Source organism: Podarcis muralis, chromosome 4, assembly GCF_964188315.1.
Source record: "Podarcis muralis chromosome 4, rPodMur119.hap1.1, whole genome shotgun sequence".
NCBI classification, from domain to species: domain Eukaryota; kingdom Metazoa; phylum Chordata; class Lepidosauria; order Squamata; family Lacertidae; genus Podarcis; species Podarcis muralis.
In genome coordinates, this window is record NC_135658.1 from 12,411,462 (window position 1) to 12,433,377 (window position 21,916).

Here is a 21,916-nt window from a genome sequence, read left to right on the forward strand (position 1 = left end):
GTGCTCATAATATACACCGCCACCTTTAAAAAATATTTAAAAAAAGCCCGTGCAATCAATCTTGCACATGGTGTAACATTTCATTTCCAATCTTGATCAACGGATTGTTTGCCTTTTGCATACTGCTCGGGTTTCATTCTCGGCTGCTCGGCAGATTGATGGGGGGAGAAAAGGGAGGCGAGGGGATTGCGAAGCCAGAGGGGCTGTGGCTCGGTGGGCAGAACATCTGCTTTGCATGCAGAAGGTGGCAGGTTCAGTGCTTGGCACCTCCTGACAGGGCTGGGAATTACTCCTGCCTGGAACTCCAGAGAGCTGCTACCCATCAATGCAGACAATATTGAACCAGATAGACCATTGGTCTGGCTCTGTATATGGCAGCTTCCTATGTTCCTGTGTCCCCTGATTGGACTGTGTTCCAAGCTGTGTTCAAATTAGGGCAGGGGACTGACCTGACTGGCCTGGATTGCTCAGTTGGTTAGAGCATGGTGCTGATAACGCCAAGGTTGCAGGTTCAATTCCCGTACGGGGCAGCTATGTATTCCTCCATTGCAGGGGGCTGGATTAGATGATCCCCAAGGTCCTTTTGAACTCTACAATTCTATGATTCTAAGGCAGCTTTACTTGCTCCTACAATGGTCTCCAAAAAAGGAGAGGCAAAACTGAACTGATCATAGAGTGAAATATGATCCTGAGAGATCTGCATTGGCTCCCAGTATGTTTCCGAGCACAATTCAAGGCGTTGGTGCTGACCTTGAAAGCCCTAAACGGCCTCGACCCAGTATACCTGAAGGAGCGTCTCCACCCCCATCGTTCAGCCCAGACACTGAGGTCCAGCTCTGAGGGCCTTCTGGCGGTTCCCTCGCTGCGAGAAGGGAGGTTGCAAGGAACCAGCAGAGGGCCTTCTCGGTGGTGGCGCTCGCCCTGTGGAATGCCCTCCCATCAGATGTCAAGGAAGTAAACAACTATCTGACTTTTAGAAGACATCTGAAGGCAGCCCTGTTTAGGGAAGTTTTCAATGTTTAATGCTGTATTGTGTTTTTAATATTCAATTGGAAGCCGCCCATTGGGGAAACACTGCCAGATGGGCGGAGTATAAATATTATTATTATTATTATTATTATTATTATTATTATTATTATTATACGTTCTTGGAGTCCTGTTAGGGACTTAACTCAAAACTAAGCTTATACAACCTTATCTGTTTCAAAATTACCTCTCTCTCTATTTCTCTCTCTCTCTTTCTCTTTCTTTCTTTATTTCTTCCATCTTTCTGCTCATGGCAATCAAGACACTGCTTCAAAGCGTAAAGAAATCCAGGAATCAAAGAGCTGAATCGCAGATGACCTTTGAAGAGACAGGCAAGCATTACCGCAGAAGGAGCTGTATTTATGGGCAGCATCAAAACCAATGTCTCCCTTTAATGGCAGGCATCACCTTCTCGTGTCACTTTACTGTGACACGGAGAAACAAATAAGCCTTGAAAAAGCTGATATTCTATCAGGTGGTAATAGCCTTAGCACCCGCCCTGCTAAGGCATCAGACTCAGTGCCTGCCCCCACTGCTTTTGAAGATGCTTCTTATCAGCGGTGAAGTCCTCCTGGCTTCTGTCATTCCTTTCCCAGGAGGGAGATATCAGGAGCTGCCTTATGCCGAATCAGACCCTTGTTAGGGACGGATTTACGTATAAGCTAAACAAGCTATAGCTTAGGGCCCCGCTCTCCTGGGGGTCCCCAAAAAAATTTAAAGGGAAAAAAACTGGATGTACATTTCCAAAATATAAGATAAAAACAACAACAAATAAATTAAAGCTACATATAGCAACAGTGTTTTGTGTTGTGTAGGCTCCTATGATAGGGACGCGGGTGGCGCTGTGGGTAAAACCTCAGTGCCTAGGACTTGCTGATTGTAAGGTCGGCGGTTCGAATCCCCGCGGCGGGGTGAGCTCCCGCTGTTCGGTCCCAGCTCCTGCCCACCTAGCAGTTCGAAAGCACCCCTAAGTGCAAGTAGATAAATAGGGACCACTTACTTAGCGGGAAGATAAACGGCGTTTCCGTGCGCGGCGTTGGTGCTGGCTCGCCAGTGCAGCTTAGTCACGCTGGCCACGTGACCCGGAAGTGTCTTCGGACAGCGCCGGCTCCCGGCCTCTAGAGCAAGATGAGCGCACAAACCCACAGTCGGTCACGACTGGCCCGTACGGGCAGGGGTACCTTTACCTTTAGGCTCCTATGATGTAAGTCATGGGCCCCGTCTGCTAGCCTGCTCCCTAAAATATCACTGTTTCACTCATTTCTATATATAGGATGCCTACATTCCGCATGGGCTGGTTGCATCAGCAATGTCTAGGCAACACGATGAGCAAGTACATGAAATCTTTAGTCTCAAAGTCTCTGAAAATCGAATGAATGTATGTAAATGAAAATATCAAATGCTGTGGAACAGTGCTCATGTAATAATGTAGTCACTGCTGACTACATTATTTCATTGGAAATATGATGGGTTTATGAAGCAATTCTATATCCTCCCACCACGCTGATGAAGAATTCTACAAAACAGTAGTCAATATCTGGAATCCCTGGAATCTGGACTATGGACATCATATTTGCTGAATACACAAAGCTTCACAGCTTGTTTTTCATCGTACACAGTCTGGTACCTCACTTCATTTAAAGATTTTCAGAGTTTCCAATCCAGAAGTCGTTCCAAAACCAAAGCATTCCAGAACCAAGGCGCACTTTCTCATAGAAAGCAATGCAAAATGGATTAATCTGTTCCAGACTTTTAAAAACATCCCCTAAAACAGGAATTTAACATGAATTTTACTATCTAACAAGACCATTGATCCATGTGGCCTCAGCAGGGTTCCCGCCTCCCAGCTGATTGTCGCACTAGCGCAGCAACAGAAAGGGCTCTCTCGTGCCCTTCTGGAGGAAATTGACTCTCTTGGAGGAATGGAGTGGAAATACTCCTTGACTTGAGGAAACTGAAGTGACACCACACTTCCCCCATGGAAGCATTTGCGAGGAGTGTTATTTCACAGAGGGAAGGATGTGGTCAGGGCACACTTTACATAACTTGACCAACTCCCTTAAACTGGCATGCCAGCCAAGATGGCAGACCAGAAGCGGCCTCTTGCCCTTCTTCCTACTTCAGAGGTGGAACGGCATATAGGATGTAATAAGAAGAGGGGGGAAATCATTACTTTGTGTAGCGTTCTGTTAGTTTAGTAGGTTAGGAACAGGAGGGGGTAAAGACTTTTCTGCCTCCTAGGAAAGTTTTTTTTTTTTTTTAATGGTCTGGTTAAAACTTTTGAAGGGCGCTAGGAGGACAGCAGCTATGAATGAGGTCAAGAAGACAAGCAATCTGTGACTTATCATTAATAATGAGAATGAGGCCACAGAAGGTCATGGAACCTCAAGTGCATTGCAAGTGTAATTGGGACTTATCCACCACTTCCCCCAATCTTCCACATTCAGCAGTTCTGACAGTGATTTGGATGTGCGGCCATTAGTGAAGAATGGAGTCTTCGTCCTGAAATATGCCTTTGTCATGGAGGAGAAAAGCAACGGGGAATAACTGTGGCAAAGGGCAGAGTATATAATAGAACTATGCATTCCTTGAGTTCAGGGCGTTTCAGGGCAGAGGGATGTCAGCAATCAGGGTAGCGATACAGCTGAGGTGGTCAAATGGCTTCTGGCTAGCCTCACATGCTGACCATCCTGGAGACGCTAATAGATGGATCACTTGTCATGTCCATTGCTAGGAATCACAAGTGGGAAGAGATCCTGTGTCACTCAGGTCATGCTTGTGGGCTTCTGGTTAACCACTGTGAGGACAGAATGCTGGCAACAGGGGTGCTTTCTTGATCCAGCAGTGCTCTTCAGACATTTGGATGAAATTGTGGCATAAAGACAAAGGAATGTGCTATGCCGGACAGATAAAAGAAACCAGTTCTTCACACAGTGCATAGTCAACTATGAAATTCACACAGAGCAGGCTGTGATGGCCGCTGACTTGGAAACCAAGCCTTATGAGGAGCGGTTGAAGGAGCTGGGTATGCTGAGTCTGGAAAAGAGGAGACTGAGAGGAGACAGCCATCTATACCTGAAGGAGCGTCTCCGCCCTCATCATTCAGCCCGGACACTGAGGTCCAGCTCCAAGGGTCTTCTGCTGGTTCCCTCACTGTGAGAAGCAGAGTTACAGGGAACCAGGCAGAAGGCTTTCTCGGTAGTGGCACCCTCCCTGTGGAATGCCCTCCCTTCAGATGTCAAGGAGATAAATACATAAATTTTAGAAGACATCTGAAGGCAGCTCTGTATCAGGAAGTTTTTAATGTTTGATCTTTTACTGTGCTGTAATCTGCACAGAGTGGCTGGGGAAACCCAGACAGATGGGTGAGGTATAAATAAAACAACAACAACAACAACAACAACAACAACAACAACAACAACCATAACAATCATCATCTTCAAATATCTCAAAGGCTCTCACCTGGAAGAGGGAGCAAGCTTGTTTTCTCCTCCTCTGGAGGGTAGGACCTGAACCAATGGCTTTGAGTTACAAGTAAGAGGATTCTGACTAAACATCAGGAATAACTTTCTGACAGTAAAAGCTATTTGATAGTAGAATTGCCTCCCTTGGGAGGTTGTAGACTTCATTGGAGGTTTTTAAGCAGAGGTTGGATGGCCATCTGTTATGGAGGGTTTAGCTGAGATTCCTGCATTGCAGGCGGTTGGACTAGATGACCCTTGCCATCCCTTCCAACTCTACAATTCTATGAACTATTACCATTCTATGACTGGATGGCTTTAAAAGAGGATTTGGCAAATTAATGGAGGTGAAGGCTATCACTGCCTACTAGCCATGTTGGTTGTGTTCAGCCTCCACAGTCAGAGGCAGTAATGTATCTGAAAACCAGTTGCTGGAAACCATGGGAAGGGAGAATGCTCTTCTGCCTAGGTTTTGCTTGCTGGTTTCTCACAGGCATCGGGTTGGCCACTATGAGAACAGGATGCTGAACTAGATGGGCCATTGACCTGGTCCAGCAGGTTCTTCTTATGTTCTTATGCTAATTGCTAAAGCCTTCAGGAGAGTCAATGTGAGTGGTCCTCAACTGGCTTGGATGAGTGACTCATATCCACTAGGAGCTGTGTATTCAGTATTTTGGGCCCAATTTTTATGGAACTCATTTTCAGTTTAGATCAGACAGGACCCCTCCTCGGAGAACTTCTGCCACTTCAATTCCAGCAGGCTTTTAAATTGAATTCTGGTTTTAATATTTTAACTCATTTTTGGTCTTATTCTATTGAGTTCACCATGTAGAGACGAGAGTGATTAAATGGTACACTCATTGTTGAAATAAAATAAATAAATATTATTTATTCATTTATTTACTGCAAGATCTCAGGGTGGTCACAAGATCTCAGGGCAGTGTGTGTGCGTGCATGTGCCCTTGTTCAGATTGAGGACCATATTCTCTTTGGGAGCACCCTACCCTTGGGATATAATCATTTGAATTGTAGAATTGGAAGGGACCCCAAGGGTTAACTAGTGCAAACCCCTGCAATTCAGGAATCACCACTAAAGAAACTCTAACAGATGGTCATGAGATGTGTTGGATGGCTTTACAAAAAGGGAAATTCATGGCAGAAAGGGCTATCAATGGCTACTAGCCACAATATTCCAATGCCAGGCCAAGATCAGCCAGCCCTTATGGAAGGAAGAAGCCTCAGCCAAAGAAGATAAAGAAGAGGAAAAGAAGAAGATTGGCAAAATAAATTACTGAACTATGCAGGACATATTATTACAAAAAAGGACAATTGCTCAATGCCTATTTTTAAAGCTTTGTCTATAGACTTTTACATTAGTATAACTTCTAAAAGTCACTTGTAATAAGACGAAGAAGGTTTTAAAATTGGATTGTTAAGTGTATAAGGTTTTATGGACGCGGGTGGCGCTGTGGGTAAAAGCCTCAGCGCCTAGGGCTTGCTGATCGAAAGGTCGGCGGTTTGAATCCCCGCGGCGGGGTGCGCTCCCGCTGCTCGGTCCCAGCGCCTGCCAACCTAGCAGTTCGAAAGCACCTCCGGGTGCAAGTAGATAAATAGGGACCGCTTACCAGCGGGAAGGTAAACGGTGTTCCGTGTGCTGCGCTGGCTCACCAGATGCAGCTTTGTCACGCTGGCCACGTGACCCGGAAGTGTCTTCGGACAGCGCTGGCCCCTGGCCTATAGAGTGAGATGAGCGCACAACCCTAGAGTCTGTCAAGACTGGCCCGTACGGGCAGGGGTACCTTTACCTTTACCTTATAAACAAGGATACTATAAGGGAACCAAGAGGGGGAGTGGAGGGAAGACAACCAAATAAAAGAAAAAAATATGGTTTAATATGTTTATGATATTTTTTTCTGTTTTGTTGTTGTTATTTTTGGAAAATCAATAAATTGTTATCAAAACAACAACAATATTCCAGTGCCAGTTGCAGGGAACTGCAAGTGGGACAAGTACTACTGCATATATTAAAGGCACATTGCATGTGCCTCAACCTACCAACGAACTGCAGTGTTACAGCAGGTTGAAGGGCCCTATCTCATTTGCATTGGTTAATGCAATCAGATATAAAGTTTACAATCACATAACAATAAAAATCACATATTCATTCTGCTTCAGAAGCTGAATCTCATAGCTTTATCCTACCCCCACACCCTCTGGGCGATTTATGCTTTGCATGATTGTACAGGAATTAAAAGTTCAGTAGATGAGCCCTGATATTTCCCCTCTTGGAAGATGCAAAGCTGCAAAGGTGCTCGCTACATGTGCTTCCAACACACACATTCACAATTATGCCATTATCCACAGAGCTTCCGAACGTGGATCTAGGAAATGGAAGAAAACATTCATGGGAACACATCTCTATCATTATCTTAGTTGCACAAGAATAATTCAATATGTGTGGTGTATAACAAGGAGCTCAGAATAAAGCAAAAGAAGAGCCCTGAATTTTGATATTCCTTCCCACAGGTGCTAGGCAGATGCCCACAGAAAACCTACATGGAGCCAGTGAAGGCATGGGTGCCAACTCCTAGGGGCCCGTCTCTTTTGGTCCCCCAATAATGTTTTTGGGGTCCAGATTCCCCCCACATGTTCAATAAAATCAGGGGGGCGGAGGAGGCCAAGAGAGGAGCCAAGTGAGATGCAATTTCAGTGACTGGCTCCTTTTCCTGCCACAGAGGGGATGGAGGGGGGAAGCAGCCCCCAGCTAGTGGTGGTGGCAGGAGGAGGAAGAGGCCAAGTGTCAGAGAGAAGGAGCTGCTGGCCACTGAAGCCACATTGCCACCATGTTCGGCTCCACCCCGGCTCCTCCTGATGTCCTGACGTCATGATGAAATGTTGTGCATCGCGTGCTGACATCATGCGTGTGACATCGGCCGACCCAGTCTCCTTTACAAGTTGGCACTTCTGAGTGAAGGCTAGTCTATTCAGGTAAATGGGGCCTCACTAATCTCGGTCTGGTGGCAGACCCCAACCTGCCTGCCTTCTTGCAGACATCCAGCCCAGAGAGTGGCAATAAGCAATTGTCAGGGAGGGTGCTGAGCAGGGCTGCACAGATGAGGAATGGTAGGAGCCTCTCTCTGCTCCTGCTCAGGATCCTGAATCTTCCCAGGAGCAGTGGAACAGTATAGATTTGGAACAGTGGTTCGCAGAGGGACACACTTCAGAAGACTGAAGTTGAGAAGAGCTGGGTGGGGAACAGCTAGGAGGAGAAGAACTGGGAGAGATAGAATTAACAGACTCCCTTTCGCTGGAAAGCATCCATCCGCTCAGCCCAAGGTCAAAGAGAGCAGATAAGGTGGCTGCACAGAAAGCCCAATGGTTGTGAGATCAGGTTGCAAGATGCAGAAGTGATGGAAGTGATGTGGTTGACTAGGGGGGAAATGGGTGGAATCCTTAACTGGGAGCACCTTCGGGGTGGGGGAGGAAGCCGGGTCTCTGAAGCCCAACATGTATATTCACTCACTCACTCACTCACTCACTCACAAAGACATTAAGTTACTCAGTCTTTATTGCTTCGCCATAGGTCACAGTGGAAAACAGTAAGTAAAATGATACCTGCACTTTGGAACTCCTTACCCATTGATATTAGGAAATCCCCTTTTCTGTATAGTTTTTGGTGCCTGCTAAAAATTGTTTGTTTGAGGAAGCCCACCCAGATAAATCTGACAGGTATTTTAATATGTAATCTTATTTTATAATGTGTGTGTGTGTGTGTGTGTGTGTGTGTGTGTGTATTTAAATGGTTGGTTTTATTTTGGGGAGAAAATTAGACTTAACTTGCTTTTAATAGCTGGGTTTATAGGCAACATTGATGTTTAGAGGTTTTTGATGATTAAGTGGTATATAAATCCCTTTAAACAAGCCAGCTGTTCTCAACCTGTGGGTCCTCAGATGTTGTTGGATTACAACTCCCATCACCCCTGAGCTCTGGCCTTGCCAGCTAGGGGTGATGGGAGTTGTAGTTCAACAACATCTGGGGACCCAAAGGTTGAGAAAGGCTGCCCTAGGCTCTGTAGTTTAGACCACAGCGCCACCCACGTCACAGATAGATAGATAGATGATAGATAGATAGATAGATAGATAGATAGATAGATAGATAGATGATAGATGAATGCAAAGTCCAATGTTGGCTGGCACCCAATGAGAAAAGGCAATCTTTAATGGGTTGTACTTTGTAGCTTTCAATACCAAGGACTAAATAAATACTCGACCTGTTAAAAATAATGCAAGGAGGTTCTGAATGGTGCCTGGGAGGTGAGAAGACAAAAAGAAAAATCCTGCAAGCAAATAACAGCAGGAAAAGCAACAATCAACTGTACCGCTTGCTGCCAAAGTGAAAATTGAATCTCTCCGAGTCCTAGAAATCCACATGTCTAACCCGTAGCCAGAAAAGCCACAACTGCTGTCACACTGCAGGCATATCTGTATCCGAGACTTAAAACAGGCTTGAAATGCATTAGCCAAGCCTACAGAATCCTGGAGACCGCAGATCTGGAAAGGGGTCTGTGTCAGAATTTATCAGTAGCCCTCCCCCTTTCATTCTGCTGAGGAGCAGAATGAACAATGTTTTGAGCCAGAAATGGGGGGACACCTCTCAGCTACGAGATGGAAATTGCAAGACTGGAAGGATAAACACCCACCATCTACTATGCCTTAGTCCGAACATCTCACAACCCTTTCTAACGTTTGAATGCATGGCTTATATATACAGTGGTGCCTCGCAAGACGAAATTAATTCGTTCTGCGAGTTTTTTCGTCTTGCAAATTTTTCGTCTTGCGAAGCACGGTTTCAAAAGAAGTTTTGGTAAAGCTTCAAAAATTACCAAAGTCTTCAAAAACCTCAAAAAAGGCTACCACACCGCGTGCAACTGCACCTCTTCAAGCAATGCACCCTGGGTATTAACGGTTTTAAGAAAAAGGAAACAAACTTGCAAGACGTTTTCATCTTGCAAAGCAAGCCCATAGGGAAATTCGTCTTGCGAAGCAACTCAAAAAACCAAAAACCCTTTCGTCTTGCAAGTTTTTCATCTTGCGAGGCATTCGTCTTGCGAGGTACCACTGTACTGTTATAGTTCAGAATTTATCTGGTTAAATTCCCTGGTGTGTGTCACCTGCTGACGTCAGCTTACAGCTGGGCGGAGACAGAAGCTTTAGAAGCTGGGCGGGACTATTCCCTGTTTGTTCAGTTCCCCCTGTGACTCTGAGGGGAGAAGGATGTTCCCTCTGTGTATCTGAGAGGGAGACATGTTTGCAGCAATGGCGGCCAGCAGTGACGGACTTTTGATGCTGAAATGTTGTAATAAAGAGCTGTAAATAGACGAACCTGTCTATGTGTGCTTACAAGGAGTACGACTGCTTTACACGCTGTGTTTCTACTCTGCTAAAAGCCGTGACGGAGAAGAGACAGCAGGAGTTATTGCGCAGCTTGGGAGGAAGCGTGCCGGACCGCTGTAAGTGATTGATTGGGATCGTAAAGCTGTCTGAAGTCGCGGCTCTATCGATCAAGGGCCAGATCGATTTATCCGAACAGGTTATGGAGGTCAGCCAACGCCTGTAAAACAGTCGTAAATCAGCTTCAGGAGGCTTTGAAGCTGGGTTCTGAGGAACGGGAGCTGACCGGATGCCGGAGAGCAAAATGAGTAATTGCCTGCTTCTGAGAGGCATGAGGAGCTGCTGAAAGAGAGCTGCTGGGACACAGAGCTAAAAGAAAAAAGCAGCTGAGAAATCGTTTCTCCGGACGGGTGCTGGATAAGCTGTAAGTAAGCTTGGGCCCCTTGGGAGAACGGGAGAAGATGGCTGAAAGCCAGGATATGCCGGTGGAGCCTCTAACTCTAAAGAGTTGGGCAACGTGGTCCAGGAGAATAAGGGGATGGTTCTTGGTTGAAGGGCTCTGGGAAGCAAACCAGTGGGAGCCAAAAGAAACACCCCTTAGCCGGCCAGCAGCTGGAGCAGGTGAAGCAAGCTGTGGGGCTGTGTTGGCTGAAGATAGCCAGAGGCTGCAACAAGAGCTGAATATGCTCAAAGCATGCGTTGATGCGTCACTGAGGCCTCAGTTGGAGGGCGTAACGACAGCGTGGGCTGCCTGGAATTTGCTGAAAGGCTTGTGTGAGGCGTCAGCGAAAGGCCAGAGCCCTGGAGGAAGCCCTGGAGAGGCAGAAGGATGCCCAGAAAGCCCAATGGGGGCTGGGACAGTGTTGGGGAGCTGTTGTAATGCTTCTACACGTCTGTGTGATGGACTGAGTCCTGGAAAGGCTGGACTGGCAGGCCCTGTTCCCGATGTATTGGCCTCTAGGAGCGCTAGTGAGCAGATCGGGGGGGCGAAGAGTTCCAAAGGCAAGTTTAAAGGACTTTCCCTTTGTGCTGAAGCGGAGAGTAGCTTCAGGGGGGGCGAGGCTGGTGGGAGGCGCCGTTCCAGAAGGAGGAAGGCCAGGCCAGCCGGGAGGAGCCCCGGGCAGTGTTTTTCCACTGGAGTTCGTCGATGCTACGTGTGCAATTCGGCGCAACATCTGCGTGGCAGTTGCCCCCACCGGTGCAGAGAGCCGCGGCAGGATGTTGTGAAGGACATTTCCCATGGGAATCAGGCGGGTTTCCATGGCAACAGGCCTGGGAAGACAGGCAGGCGTGGAACTGAGCCAGGTGGCCGTGGTAAACAGCAGGGAGAAGAGTCTTATCAAGTCTCAGCGAGTATGGCAGTGTTTGAAGACGGCCGAGTGGAAAATTCCGAGATGGCCTTTGTAATAGACTCTGCAGCTAACCGCAACATGGTTCCAGAGACCCCTGCAGTCGAGAGGTGGAATTGCACGGCAGTTCCGAAGGGACAGACTATTAAGTTTGCAAATGGACAGAAAACTAGAGTTTCCAGGTGTACTAATGCCTATCTTTCTGTTTTACAGGAAACGGTGGATTTTTGTATTGTTCCAGAGATTCAACAATGTTTGTTATCTGTGCCTTATTTGTTAAGTAAGGGGTTCAAAGTTTGTTTTGAAAATGATGTCTGCACAATCTCCAAAGGGGGGAGGTTACTGGCCAAAGTGCGGAAGGGACAGAATGATCTTTTCATTCTTAAAACGTCTCTTGGAGGTGAGGGGAAGGTTGAGAAAGCACAAGCGTTGCGTGCTACAGTTCCCAACCAGCGTGCTACAATTCCCGCTCATAATGTTACATGTGCATGCGTATGGCATCAGAGAACGATTCACAATCCTTTAGAGGATTTGCAGGTGTTACCTGAGGTTGTTACAGGTTGTAAGATTAAAAATTGTCAAAGTGCCATTAATTGTGACACTTGCAAGCAGGCAAAGGTGAGAGGGTGCAGTTACCCAAAGGTGGAACGTGTAGCCACTAAACCTTTTGAGCTGGTTCACATAGATTTGTCCGGTCCTGTCAAGGCACCAAGTCTAGGGGGGGCCAGGTTTCTGCTAACTTTTCTGGATGATTTCTCGCAGAATTCTTGGGCTCACGGTCTCAAATCCAGGGAGGATGCAGCACAGCTGATCAAGAGCTGGATTGAGGGGGTGGAACAGAGGTTCTCCACCAGGGTTCAAGCTATCATCAGTGACAGAAATGCTAAGTACACTGGTTCTGCTTTGCAGAAGTTCTTTCAACAGAAAGGGATACGACACACAGTTATTTCACCCCAGCAAGGGGGAGTGGCAGAGCTGAGAAGTGGAGCTCTGGTTAAGGCTGCACAGGTGATGCTGAAAGAAGCCAGGTTACCTCCTGAGTTTTGGCTGGAGGCTACGAGGGCTGTGTCATTCACCTGGAATCGTGTCTACAACTCATTGGTAGGTGACACTCCGTTCTCTTTGTTAAATGGCCGAAAACCCCAGGTTCACTTTCTGCGGACGTTTGGGACTCCTGCGCTTGTCTCTGTGCCTGAGGCTTTGCGAGGGCCAGATGGGGCCAAAGTCCAGAAAATGATCTTCTGTGGGTATGAGCCAGAAGCCCGTGCATGGCGATTTGCTTACCCGTCAGGTGATCAGAGTAAGGTGCTGATCAGTAAACACGCTGAGTTCTTAGAGGAGGAGGTGAAATCAAAGACTCCTGTTAGGCGTGATATTCTCTCAGATTGTCTCTCTGATCCAGAAGACAGTTCTGATGAGGCAGAGGAAGAAGGGGCTGAGGCTGCTGATGACGACCAGGGTCAGGAGCAGGATGAGGTTTCGGTAGCTTCTCCACAAGATGTAAAGAGAGCACCCAAAAGCGAGCCTAGTTCTCCTGTGAGTGTGATGGAGAGGATTCGAAAACGCTTTAAGTCAGAAGGAGAATCCCATGATGCAGAGGACACACCTGCTGATCAAAGTGAGTCAGAGGGAACACCTGAGTTTGTGCCTAGGAGGTCCAGTCGCCCAACAAAGGGTGTCCCACCAGAGAGGTATCAGGCCACAGGTGCGTGGATAAGTTTCGCACAGTGCGATTCTGAAAGTTGTGAGGTGGTTCCACAAATGCCAAACAGGTTTGCCAAGGGAAGGCGCAAGGCATTGGGGAAGGAATTGATCTCACAAGGTATTACTGAAGATGTTGCACAGGTATCACGCAGGGACACAAGGGGGGGTGTTATAGTTCAGAATTTATCTGGTTAAATTCCCTGGTGTGTGTCACCTGCTGACGTCAGCTTACAGCTGGGCGGAGACAGAAGCTTTAGAAGCTGGGCGGGACTATTCCCTGTTTGTTCAGTTCCCCCTGTGACTCTGAGGGGAGAAGGATGTTCCCTCTGTGTATCTGAGAGGGAGACATGTTTGCAGCAATGGCGGCCAGCAGTGACGGACTTTTGATGCTGAAATGTTGTAATAAAGAGCTGTAAATAGACGAACCTGTCTATGTGTGCTTACAAGGAGTACGACTGCTTTACACGCTGTGTTTCTACTCTGCTAAAAGCCGTGACGGAGAAGAGACAGCAGGAGTTATTGCGCAGCTTGGGAGGAAGCGTGCCGGACCGCTGTAAGTGATTGATTGGGATCGTAAAGCTGTCTGAAGTCGCGGCTCTATCGATCAAGGGCCAGATCGATTTATCCGAACATGTACTGTATATGCATCAATCTCATTTCAATACCTATCTGGACATGCGTTTTATTTATCATTTGTTGAATTTGTATCCTGCACAAGGGGGACAAACAGACGCACAATTTAAAAGCAGAAACAGTGCAAGTAAATATTCTAAAATAGCAATGATAGCCGGAAAAGAATTGCCGTTAAAAGCACCCAGAAGCAGTTATGGTTAAAAACGTTTCCCCATCCAATGATCTCAGGTTTGCTAGGAACAGGATCCTTCAGCCAAGTGCCTAAGTAAACAGGAAAGTTATCAAATTCCTCCTAAAAGTTTGTAACGATGGAGCTAGGCGACCCTCCCTAGGGCCGGCATTCCACAACCAGAGACAGTTTACATTAACCTATGCATCTATATTAGGGTTTTACTGTCAATACCAGCTGGTTGCTGTTTTTATTTCCCCCATCTTTCTTCCTTTTTTTTTGGTTATATTTGCAAATAAAATATTTTTTTAAAAAAAAACAACGAGAGAATAATCCAAAATAAAATGTTTCCATTCAACATTAGCTAGGTATCCTCAGTGAGATGTTTGGGGGGATGAGGGAGAAACGAACACCTCACCTATTTTCCAGATGTTTCTCTCCTAGTGCATACTGTTAGCGCATACCCAGTGACGGAGCCGCATGCTTTATTTATTTCATTTTTAAAAAATATGCATCGCCCGCGTATTTGGTACGGGCCCAAAAAGAACAACCCAAACCGCTGCCAACCAAAGCTTAAAATAACAACTGCAAATAGTAAAATAGGCTGTCAAATGAACAAAAAGGCCATCGATCAAGCTAAGCAGTTAAAGAGAATGGGACAGATTAGCGGAGAAACGCTTTGCAAAGTTCAGGAACGGTAAGAAAGGTCAGATCCAATCGTTCGTCCTAAGTCAGAGGAGGGGAACTGCTTCTAAGCCCAAAATGACCCTTCCGGGAAGCTGCATGCAGAGGAGAATTTAAGGCATCCTGAGTGGTTCCCTCACACTGGGGCTGAGCCAAGGATTGTGCAGCAGGGCACCACAAGAAGAAGAAGAGTTTGGATTTGATATCCCGCTTTATCACTACCCAAAGGAGTCTCAAAGCGACTACAATTCTCCTTTCCCTTCCTCCCCCACAACAAACACTCTGTGAGGTGAGTGAGGCTGAGAGACTCCAGAGAAGTGTGACTAGCCCAAGGTCACTCAGCAGCTGCATGTGGAGGAGCGGGGAAGTGAATCCAGTTCACCAGATTACGAGTCCACCGCTCTTAACCACTACACCACAACAATAATGTAGCGCAGGGCTCAGCAACCTTTTTCAGTTGTGGGTCAGTCCACCGTCCCTCAGACTATGTGGTGGGCCAGACTATATTTTTTTTTTTTTTGGGGGGGGGAATGAATGAATTCCTATGCCCCACAAATAACCCAGAGATGCATTTTAAATAAAAGCACACCTTCTACTCATGTAAAAACACCAGGCAGGCCCCACAAATAACCCAGAGATGCATTTTAAATTAAAGGACACATTCTACTCATGTAAAGAACACCAGGCAGGCCCCACAAATAACCCAGAGATGCAGAAAGGATCCGGCCCACAGGCCTTAGGTTGCCTACCCCTGATGTAGCGCATGTGCAGAATGGAAGGCAAGAGGTGCCAAATTTTGGGCTCTCACAGGGCGCTGCTGAAATTTGAAAGACCAAAGTCCACCCCTGTTGCAGGTGTCACCTGGAGAGATATTAGCACCAACCTGAAGCATCCTTGACCTTGCCCCTCCGCCACCGGGAAGATGCTGCCCACCCTCTGCTCTCACTCGCTCTGCATCATTGCAAAGGAGGTTTATGATAGAAGACAACCACCTCTCACAATGTTTGCAAGAAACCACCACAAGACTCAGCACGGACAACACACTCAGCAAAGAAATCAAGTCAGTCTCCTGGGTTCCGAGAAGCCGAGCGCAGAGACACTTTCAAAAAGCACAAAGTCACGGGACGGTGGCATTTTTAGAAAAGCAAGTTAATCATTCCAGTACCTTAATTAGCACCTTCCTTCAACATCCACGAAGAAGTGAGGAAACTGTTTTGCAGCGAAATAAAGGGTATCCATCCTAGAAATGAAACAGCATTAAAACAGTTATTAGAATTCGGAGGGATTCAGTTCATTTTGCACAATATTAAAGTTAAAATGCCAAGACAAATGACTCATTCCTCCTCATAAGGAAAAAAAATGTAGGAAAGTTTTAAGATTTTATTGTCTTCATAATTGCACATTTCCATATATTACTGAAAGCTTTCTTTCTCCTCTGGTCCAAGCATATTGGTGCCAACAGATTACACGGTCAGCAGATTCAAACGCTAAAGTTTGTCTATGGATTCTGCCACCGTAGGCTGCAGATAGGAGATTAATTATTGGAAGTCTTCCCCTTGTCAGGGGAAAACTCTCCACATGGAGAAAAATAGCCTGTGAGGAGAAAATTGTATGTGGCACCCTGCTAGAAAGTGAAAAATACGGGCAGGCTGTTCAGTTTCCATATAGCCAGCAACTCTTCTCCCTACTATTTAGAGACATACAATCTAAAGCAATTTGTTTTATTTAGATTATTTGTATACCACCCATTGCACAAGCCACAAGGATGTTTGCAGCTGACAGATTAAAATCTATGAAAGCCATGAAATAATACAATCTTTTTTAAAGAAGCAGGTAACGTATCACTAAATAAAGGTAACCAATAGCAGCTGCATAAGTGATCAGGTTTCCTCCTGCCGAAAAACAAGTTTCTTAACTAACCACCTAAAACTGTAGAGAGATGGGGCCAGACACATCTCAGTAGGGAGGGAGATCCACATGTAAGGGGCCACCACTGAAAAGGCCCTTTCCTGGGACCCTACACCACATACAGTGTTACCTTGGTTCTTGAATTTTATCCGTTCCGGGAGTCAGTTCGATTCCCGAAACGGTTCGACAACCAAGGCACAGGTTCCGATTGGCTGCAGGAGTTTCCTGCAGCCGATTGGAAGGCGCATCGGACGTTCGGCTTCCAAAAAAACGTTCACAAACCGGAACACACACTTCTGGGTTTGCAACGTTCGGTAGCTGATTTGTTCGACAGCTAAGGCGTTCGACTACCACTGTGTTTCGTAGTGAGAAGGGAGCACCCGGAGGGCAACATTTGCTGATCTTAGGGCACAGGGAAGTTGGACATAACAGAACTTGCTGCACGTAATGGAAAATTACAGAATGCAATGGAACTTGTTTCCTAATAATTATAATAATAAATTTTTATTTATACCCTGCCCTCCCCGGCCAGAGCCAGGCTCAGGGTGGCTAACCCCAGTAAAATTACAATAAAAACATAATGGGGGGAACCAATTTAAAATACAGGTTAAAATACAATTTTAAAAGCAGCCACATTTTAATAAGAGCCCATAGATATAGATCAAAACCGTAAGAGGAGGGAAACATAAGGGTCAGACTGAGTCCAAATCAAAGGCCAGGCGGAACAGCTCTGTCTTGCAGGCCCTGCGGAAAGATGTCAGGTCCCGCAGGGCCCTGGTCTCTTGTGACAGAGCATTCCACCAGGCCGGAGCCAGTGTTGAAAAGGCCCTGGCTCTGCTTGAGGCTAATCTAACTTCCTTAGGGCCCGGCACCTCTAAGGCGTTGCTATTTACAGACCTTAAGGTCCTCCATGAGGCATACCAGGCGAGGCGGTCCCATACGTAGGAGGGTCCTAGGCCGCATAGGGCTTTAAAGGTCAAAACCAGCACCTTAAATCTGACCCTGTACTCTACCGGGAGCCAGTGCAGCTGGAAAAGCACTGGGTGAATATGCTCCCATGGCAGGGACCCCGTGAGGAGCCTCGCTGCAGCATTCTGCACCTGCTGGAGTTTCTGGGTCAGCTTCAAGGGCAGCCCCGCGTAGAGGCTAGAAAGGGTTTTTAGCTATGCCTTTGCTACGATGGCTGCTGCAAGCAAATTTCATGTCTAAGATCAGGAGAGGCCCTTCTATGAGACCCTCACCTAGGCTGGAAGCATAGCTAGTGGGACAAAGAGGAAGGAGCTGCACCTCGATTATGCAGCACCATGCCCTGCTAAGTGGAACATTGCTAGCTGCCCTTCTGCTGTAGCAGGAGCTGTATTTATGGGCAGCATCGTAACTAATGTCTCCGTTTAATGGCAGGCATCACCTTCTCCTGTCACTTTGCAGAGACACAGGGAAACAAATAAGCCTTGGAAAAAAAGCTGATATTCTATCAGGTGGTAATAGGCTTAAGCCTCGGTAATAGGCCAGAGCCTCGGACTCGGTGCCTGCCCCCGTCGTTCTTAAAAATGCTTTGATCAGTGCTAAAGTCTTTCCAGAGAATGCAGCTCCTTCTGCATAGCAACATATTTGGAGATGCTGGGGATCCAAATTAGAATCTTCTGCATGCATGGGAGATGCTTGGCTTCCGAGCTAAGGCCTTTCCTATGTACACAAGGACATAAGGAGCTGAGCCAAACAATTGGTCTTCTTGTTCTGGTCTATACCAAGAGTGGGGAAGCTGTGCTTCCTCCCCCAGAAGTTACTGGACTCCATCTCCCATCAGCCCAAGCAAGTGTCAGAGCTGGGTCAGATGCAGGTCAGCACAGCAGATCCAGAGTTCGACGGGGTAGTTAATTCTTTGTTCAAGAAACCGGCATACAACTCAACAATGCTTCCCAATAGGATTTGTCCCCACTGAGCAGTTGCCAGGCCTGATGGTCTCCACCCTCTACTTCCTCTAGGTCTCCTTCTCTGCTGGATGTTTCTCAAGTGGCCTCAAACTATGTCGGAGCACCTGTAATCTCTGTTGTGATTACAGGTGCTCCGACTATGTCAGAGTATGTAATCTCATTGCCCTGCATGTCCTTGGAGCCAAGAAGGGGAGCTTGTTGCAGTAGGAGAGACTCCTGGGATTCTCCTTCAGCTTCTTCCTGCCCCCTCTGCTTCAGCCTCTGAGTCTGAGCTGCTCCCCGTCACAGGCTCTCCTTGCTCACTAAAGCCTGTTGCTTCTTCAGCACCCAACCCTGCATTCTCCCTCTGATCTCTCCAACACCAATTCCCAGGCTCTGAGCCTTCCTCCTCTGGGGCTTCCCTTGAGGGTTCCCTGTTTGGTACCTCCCACAACTCCTTGTCATCTAGCTAGTCCCTGACATGGACCGCTGAGGAGGACTGCACTGAGGAGGAATGGTGGGAGTCTCCCCCTCCCCCTGCTCCTGATCAGGATCCTGAATCTTTCCAGGAGCAGGAAGACAGTATAGATTTGGAACAGTGGTTTGCAGAGGGACATAGTTCAGAAGGCAGAAGCTGGGAAATATTGGATGGGGAACAGCTAGGAGAAGAAGCACTGGGAAATAGAGAGTTAACAGATTCACTGTCTCTGGGAAGCATTCCTCCGCCCAGCCCAAGGACAAGGCGGAACAGAGAGCACAGAGATTACGAGCTCAGGTTACAAGATGCAGTAGTGACTAGGGAGGAAGTGGGTGGAGCCCTTAATTGGGAGCACCGCCATTCCTAGGAAATTGATTCTTTGTTCTCTTACTGTGATCATTAAAGTTTCTAACTGGTAAGAAGACTCCTTTTCCTTTGTTCTGCTTATCTACTGCCAAGGGGGACAGGGGAGGAAGCCTGAAGCCTGACACAGCAAGATTATCCAATGGACCTTCCACATGCCATGCACAGGCTCTGCCACTGGGCTTATGACACTTCCCTTAAGATGCCAGAACAAGGGTGGAAAGTGTTGTGAAGCCAGCTAATTGTGTGGCAACTCTACCCAGTAAGGCCAAAGAAAGATGGCGGCTGCAAGACAACTCCCCTCCCCTCTGCCAATAGCAGGTTGGAAGGCCACCCCATTACTTGGCCCCCACTCCCGTCCATACTGGGTAAAATCCCAAAGGACATAGCAAAGGCTGTGAGTGCAACTTATGAGCTTATTGTGGGTCCTATCTCCCTTTTCTTGTACATTATACAGCAGGCAAACGGCACACCAGCACTAACAATGGCAAAGGAATGACAAACTGTCTGAAAGAATCACCGGCTGCAATTTGCAATGGCGACGTTTGTCACTGTAGCTTTGCAGTTTGTCCTTCACACTTTAGGACACGGGGCTACGTGCCTTGCGTGAGGAGCTAAAGGGAAGCTTGCGGAGCGATGGCAGCGAAGAGGACTTGTGGCTGTCAACCAAAGGACTGGGACTTCCCTTCCGACCAAACTACAGTGGTACCTCAGGTTAAGTACTTAATTTGTCCCGGAGGTCCGTTCTTAACCTGAAACTGTTCTTAACCTGAAGCACCACTTTAGCTAATGGAGCCTCCTGTTGCTGCTGTGCTGCTGCAGCACGATTTCTGTTCTCATCCTGAAGCAAAGTTCTTAACCTGAGGTGCTATTTCTGGGTTAGGGGAATCTGTAACCTGAAGCGTATGTAACCTGAAGCATCTGTAACCTGAGGTACCACTGTATTCAGAATCACAGCACTTTTGAGACCAGTGCATTGTGTGTGTGCTGATATCATCAATAACTTCACTGGAGCAAGGCAAAAATGTGTCCCCCAATTTTCTCCCTCTTCCCATAAGAAAAGATCTCTGGGACATCCAGTAAAGTGAAAGGTTGTAAGATCTAGGACAGATAAAGAACCTCCCACAGTGCTTAGTTAAACTAAAGAGTATAAATATAAGGTGGGGGAGAAGAGAGGGGGTGATAAGATTTTCTTTTACTGAGTGTATGTGTGGGGGTTTTGTGTCAGCGTCACTTGGGCAGGTTCTCTTTCTATTCATTGATTATTTTTCCTCAGCAGTGTGTGTGTGGGGGGGGGGGGGGCATGGTTGATTGTAGTGGTTGAGAGCCAGTGTGGTGTAGTGGTTAAGAGCGGTGGACTCGTAATCTGGTGAACCGGGTTCGCTTCCCCGCTCCTCCACATGCAGCTGCTGGGTGACCTTGGGCTAGTCACACTTCTCTGAAGTCTCTCAGCCACACTCGCCTCACAGAGTGTTTGTTGTGGGGGAGGAAGGGAAAGGAGAATGTTAGCCGCTTTGAGAGTCCTTTGGGTAGTGATAAAGCGGGATATCAAACCCAAACTCTTCTTCTTCTTCTTTAGTTGACTGCAGTGAGTGTTGTTTGCTACCTCAGCTGTCAGAGGCAATATGCCTCTAATTCCCCTTTGCTGGGAAACCACAAGTAGGGAGAGGGCTGTTTCTCTCAGGCCCTGTTTGTGGGCTTCCTGTAGGTCAGTGGTTTTCAACCAGTGTGCCGTGGCACCCTGGGGTGCCTTGAATGATGGTTGGGGGTCATGTGGGCAACACTGGCCTCTGTCACCCTTTCCTTCCCTCCCTCCTCTGATGCCCTCTCGTATCTCCGTCTCCGAAGGCTTGTGCAGCTGTTTGCTACAGCAGCCCTGACTACAAGCTCCCCAGACGAATGGTGCCTGTGGGGCTGGCCAGGGGGTGCTGGTTGCCAGGAGCTGAGGTGGACTCAGGGTAAACAGACAAGTGGGTGATGGATGCCGGGCAGGCCCTGGCCTTTCTTGTGCTTACTGTGTGCAAGGTCTGCCTAGGAGCAGGTGCTGAAGGGGAGCCTTCCGGCCGCTTCTGCCTCCCAAGGTAAGGTGCCTCACGTTCACATTGGCCAGTCTCCCTTGGGCCACTAAGGCTGGGGGCATCCTCTTCCCAGGCCCCTGTGGGGCAGTGTGAGGAGGCACCTCTCTTTGGGACGGGTGGCAGTGGCTCAGAGGCCAGGGGTGGCAGCAGCTGCTGACTGGAAGACTCCCAAGGAGAGGGGAGAGGAGAGAGGAGAGGAGGCTGGGGGAACACTCCACAAGGGAGCGTGTTCGAAAAAGGGTGAGAGGCTGCTGGCTCTGCAGGCAAGGGGTGATGTTACTGGGCTCCTGAGCCCCACAGGGGTGCCAAAGAAAGAATGTAGTTGGTCAAGGGAGCCGTGGAGTCAGAAAGCTTGAAAACCTCTGCCAGAGGTATCTGGTTGGCCGCTGTGAGAGCAGAATGCTGGTCTAAGATGGGCCACTGGAATGATCCAGTGGCCCATTCTTATATACAGTGGACGCTCGGGTTGCAAACGTGATCCGTGTGGGAGGCACTTTCACAACCTGCAGCATTTGCAACCCACAACCCGCGCATCTGCGCACGCACGGGTCACGAACCAGGAATAATAAATAAATAAATTCTTATTTATACGCCGCCCTCCCCAGCCAAGACCGGGCTCAGGGTGGCTAACAACCAATAATAAAAACAAGTTGATTGAAATGCACTTTAAAAGATTAAGATACAACATTAGGATGCAGCCTCTTCACAGGAGGAGAAAGGAAAAAGAAAGAGGGGGAGGGAATCAAACTGATTCTAAGC

The 21,916-nt window shown here is 47.5% G+C and overlaps 1 long non-coding RNA gene across 1 annotated transcript in view; it reads right to left on the minus strand.

The window, feature by feature from the left end:
- The window catches only part of LOC144327374 (uncharacterized), a 682,853-nt gene that overhangs the window by 196,420 nt on the left and 464,517 nt on the right, over positions 1-21,916 (minus strand). Inside the window, exon 3 of the long non-coding RNA XR_013392457.1 lies at positions 15,583-15,657. This is a non-coding gene — a long non-coding RNA (uncharacterized LOC144327374). The remainder of the gene's footprint in view (positions 1-15,582; positions 15,658-21,916) is intronic.